We start from the raw sequence: 4662 nt of genomic DNA, 5'->3' as shown, positions 1-4662 counted from the left end.
GCCCTTTGAAACGTAGCAAATTGCAAATAAAAGACAAATTGCCCTATTATGTCCAGCAATCGCAAACAAAAGACAAATTGCCCTGCTACGTGCAGTAATTGCAATCAAAAGAAGAATTGCCCTGTGAAATGCAGCAACCGCAAATCAAAAGATGAATTGCCCTGCTAAGTGTAGCAATCAAAGAAAAGAAGAATGCTTTGCAAAAATGCAACAATCGCAAAAAGATGATTATTCTACGATACGCAACAATTGCATCAATAGTCCAATGAATGTTTTGATCGTCCAATGAACAAGTTGATCATCCAAAACTACCATACCACAAAAATATTGTCTCGTGGCACATAGTAATTACAGACGAAGAAGATATATTACCACAAATTTGCAAGGTTCAAGCAAGAAAAAAGCATAGAACATCTAGTGACAAGAAAGTCTTAAAAACAGAAGAAGGCAGCAATATTGTCTTATGCCCAAAATATACAGGCCTAAAAAAGAAATATTATCTTTGCTCAAAACATATGAGCCTGAGAAATAAAGGAACAACTGCTTTTATTCTAGATTAATATTGTCAGTGATAGGGGCGACATTCTCAGCAACGTCCACCATGGCATCTTCAGCAACTATGTTGTCAACTTCGGCCTCCACGATCAGCATCTCCTTTTCAATCTCCTCCATATCTCTAGCAAAGAGAAATTCAAGTCAGGATGATGTTTGATGAGGTACTTTTGAAGAAGCTCAAAACCGTCAGCATACTCAACCATGAGCCTGTCCGAATACTCTTCAGAAACCTTAAAATCCTTCAGTTCACCCACGTATTCTAAAACTCTCTTTAGATGATCTTTATTGCGACTTTTCAGATGAGGGCAAGTTTTAACTAGAAGAAAACATATAGCCAATTCATTACAAGCACCACAGAAAAGAAAGAAAGGAAGGAAGCGTTTTCAATAGAAAGGTTCTTAACCTTAGCTTGCGTCGAAGCTAATTTCTCTTCCATGTCCAAGCAATTGGCTATCATGTACATAGACTCTGCCAAAATTTGGAATGGAGAAGATTAGAAAAAAAAAAAGTCAATATAAACAAGGAAGAAGTTGTTTCAAAAAACAAACCTAAACATTCTTGTGGAGATGTTGGGTAACCAAATCATGAGATTCAATGGACGAAAAACGCATAATTTGTCCGTCGAGATTACGTCATGAGCCTTAGCCACGGCTAAACCAGGATCATTCCAGAAGTCAGAGATGAACTTCCCCTTATCTTGGCCTTTGAAAGATCGAAATGAAGGAGTGAGTTGTTCTATAGAAAATGTTTGGGAGGATGAAGGAACTTCAAAAACTTTTTGAACAACAGGAGGAACAAAAGATTTCTCCGAATCACCACCCTTTTTTAAGCAACGCCTCTTGCTCTGAAGACTCCCTTCAAACGTTGTAAAGCACCACTAGAAGGTTCTGGACCAAGGAAGTGAAAGGATAAGCTATTGGGACTGATCAGGTTGTCATAATCCTTCACTTTGTCAACATACTCCAAAACTCTTTTTAGACGATCTTTGTAGCAACTCTTCAAATGCAGACAAGCTTTCATTGAAAGGGAAAGAGATGGAAGTTTAAAGGGGGCAGACGAAGAATCACGATGCGGGAAGATTGCGAATTTCTGATGCACGAACAACCAATTAGGGCATGACACATGGTAATAATTCGACCAAAAAAAAAGTCGCCCTCAAAAGGCAAAGGGTAGTAAAGCCTAGTTAATGACGAATGTTACTTATCAACCTTAAACTCCCATTAAGGCAAAGACCGTTACGCACAGGGAAATAATTATCTGCAATTATGAAGGCATTTATGAGCACAACAGCTACCTCAACTACCTATAAAAGGAACAATTTGTCAATTTATCAAGGTACGTAAAAAAAAAAAAAAAAAAAAAAAAAACTACTACAAAGTACTACAAAATTACTATCTATATCAAAATCATGTGGGTGGACTCTGACTTAAGCATCAGAGGCTCCCCCACTGGGCACAACCCGGTGGTTTCTTCAATCAACTCTGTTTATTTTGTAGATCCTACTAGTTCGTCCAAGCAATACGAAATTCCAAAGCTTTGGGTTGCACGAATGACCCAACTGATGATTTTTGGCATCATCATGACCTGTTTCAAGTGTGAAACAAGTTTTTCATTTTTTTTTTCTTAGCTTCAGTTCTCATTGTGGTTGTTAAAATTAACAAGCCCAAATAGTCAAGGCCCAAGCCCAATTCTATTTGGTGTGCAAGTAAAGTATTATACTATTTGTACTACAAGTAGTCTATTAATTGTAATTAATATGTTAATATATAGTTAGTTTAGAATTTAGTTTCTTATAAATACCAATATTGTAACGTAAGATTTAAGCATATAGCAAAGATATAAGGTTTTCTTCCGTTGACATAGGTTGTTAGGCTGAACCACGTATTTTTGCTCTCAATACAATATTTTTGTATTTCTCTTTGATCTTAACAGCCATCAAGTAGGGAATGCTGTAATTTGTATGTGAACTATTCAATGTATGAACTTGGAAATATATTGTCGTGTAAGACTACATACTAACATTTGAAGTTTATCAGAAAAAAAAAAAAAAAAAAAAAACCATTATCAACTCCAGGAAATGAAAAGGAAATCTCCCTAGTCTATCTATGGAATCAGCTAAACGGAATTAGCTGAATGGACTACGATTAGGACTAGGAGGGTACTAGTAATTTGAACACAAAGATGAATAAGTTGGAGTAAATGATGTAAAGACTCCAAAATATTACCTGACCTACAAGGAGACAAGAAGACTAGGAACATTGAAAAGTGAGTATGTACCAATCCATGATATGTATGCATCAACACAAGCTAGTGTTTAATAGTGCCAGGCATAGCTGGGCATTTTCCATGTCTCACTTTAATATATGTTTCCTTTTGCTAGAGTACCATTTTGAGGTTTCAAGTTATTTCACTCCACGGTTGGAAATACATATGTCAGCTTTTTCATCCATATATATATATATATTAAATAGAGATGCCATATGATTTGACCGACTTTACTGATTGAACTAATTTGTATCATGGTTTAACTACAAGAAAAAATATTCATTGCAATGAAATTTCTTTTTTGTAATAACATTAGAGTCACTACAAAAAAATTGGACTATTGCGGCGGGTGCAAAAACCGCTGCTATATGTTGCCTATTACGGCGTTTTTTGTGACAGCAACGGTACATAGGGTCTATCGTGGCGTTTTTTGGGACCGCCGCTATAGGTATAGACTTTTGCGGCATCCTACAGTGGCTGGACATAAAGCCGCCGCCATATATATTTTTTAGCGACGCTCCTAAAACACGCCGCAATAAATACATCATTTTGCGTAGATGGTATTGTGGCGGTAGAGTAAAATGTTGCAATATTCAAGATTTAGCGGCATTTTACCTTAGTTATAGCGGCGGGTTAGACCGCTGCTATAGACCTTCTAAATCCACACCCCCTCCCCAAATCTTCCCTCTGTGTTTTTTTTGGCTTTTCATTTTAGTGCCTTTTCATTTTGGGTTTTCGTTTTTGCCAAAAACAATGTATCTCTCCATCTCTCATTCACTGTATCTCTATCTTATTCACTTCAGAGACCCAAAACCCCAGCTCTCTCTCTCTTTAGCTCTTACTCTCCCTCACAAACCCAAAATCCCACCCAAGCACTATTTATCTTTGAAACCCTATCTCTCTCTCTCTCTTTCTCTCACTCTCCCTCGCAGACCCAAAATCCCAATCCACGTCGTCTCCGCCACCTAGCAACCCCAATGCACCTTGTCCCCGCCACCTCATTTCATTGCCAAAAACCAAACGCTCTCTCTGTAAGTTGTCTCGAACACTCTCTCTATATTTTTTATTTTTATTTTTAATTTCTGCGTTGGTTTGTGATTTTCAAATGTGTGTTGGTTTGTTAATGAAAAGAAATTTTAAATATTTTTTTTGGTCTTGGTTTGTGTTTGGTTGCTGAGAAAATGGTGGAAAGGAAAGAAAAATTAGAGGGAAATTAGCTCGGTTCAAATTTCTTTTCATGCATGCACTGTTTAAGATAATTTGTCTACACTCTTATCTTGTGGGGTTGATTTTTTTCTCTGTGTCTCAGTTGGAGTTTTTAAGGTTCTAGATTGCTCTGTAAAAGTCAGTTCCTTCTAGGTTAATTTTCACAGATCGGGCTTTATTGTATTTTTTTTAATTAATTTTAATGATGGGTTTTAGGCATGTAAGATAATGTTGTTTGGTTGGACACGAATTCTGACAGCATATGGTAGCGGTTTTCTACCCGCCATAAAAACCAAAAACGTCACTAAAAGGTGTATTTATAGTGGCATTTTTTGTTACCTGACAGCATATGGCGGCGGTTTTCTACCTGCCACAAAAAACCAAAAACGCCACTAAAATGTGTATTTATAGCGGCATTTTTTGTTACCTGACAGCATATGGCGGCGGTTTTCTACCTGCCACAAAAAACCAAAAACGCCACTAAAAGGTGTATTTATAGCGGCATTTTTTGTTATCGCCGCAGTAGAACTACTACGACAGTGCAAGGTTGGCGAGTGGAACCGCCACAATAGCACCCACTGCAATAGGCCAAATGGGACTTCAGCAGCGGTTTTTTGGGATTTTGCGACGGTTATG

At 37.4% G+C, this 4662-nt stretch overlaps 1 long non-coding RNA gene across 1 annotated transcript; it reads right to left on the bottom strand.

Annotated features, from left to right (window-relative positions):
- Positions 1 to 348: 348 nt before the first annotated feature.
- On the bottom strand, positions 349 to 1614 carry LOC115992578. The gene is made up of 3 exons (XR_004092559.1): positions 1104 to 1614; positions 959 to 1023; positions 349 to 871 (listed from the first exon to the last, which is right to left on the bottom strand). It is a non-coding gene; the product is annotated as an uncharacterized LOC115992578 (long non-coding RNA).
- Between the last annotated feature and the right edge of the window lie 3048 nt (positions 1615 to 4662).

This window comes from Quercus lobata, chromosome 5, assembly GCF_001633185.2.
Source record: "Quercus lobata isolate SW786 chromosome 5, ValleyOak3.0 Primary Assembly, whole genome shotgun sequence".
Lineage (NCBI taxonomy): Eukaryota > Viridiplantae > Streptophyta > Magnoliopsida > Fagales > Fagaceae > Quercus > Quercus lobata.
The sequence above is the reverse complement of the archived record's forward strand: the minus strand, read 5'-3'. Positions and strand labels throughout refer to the sequence as shown.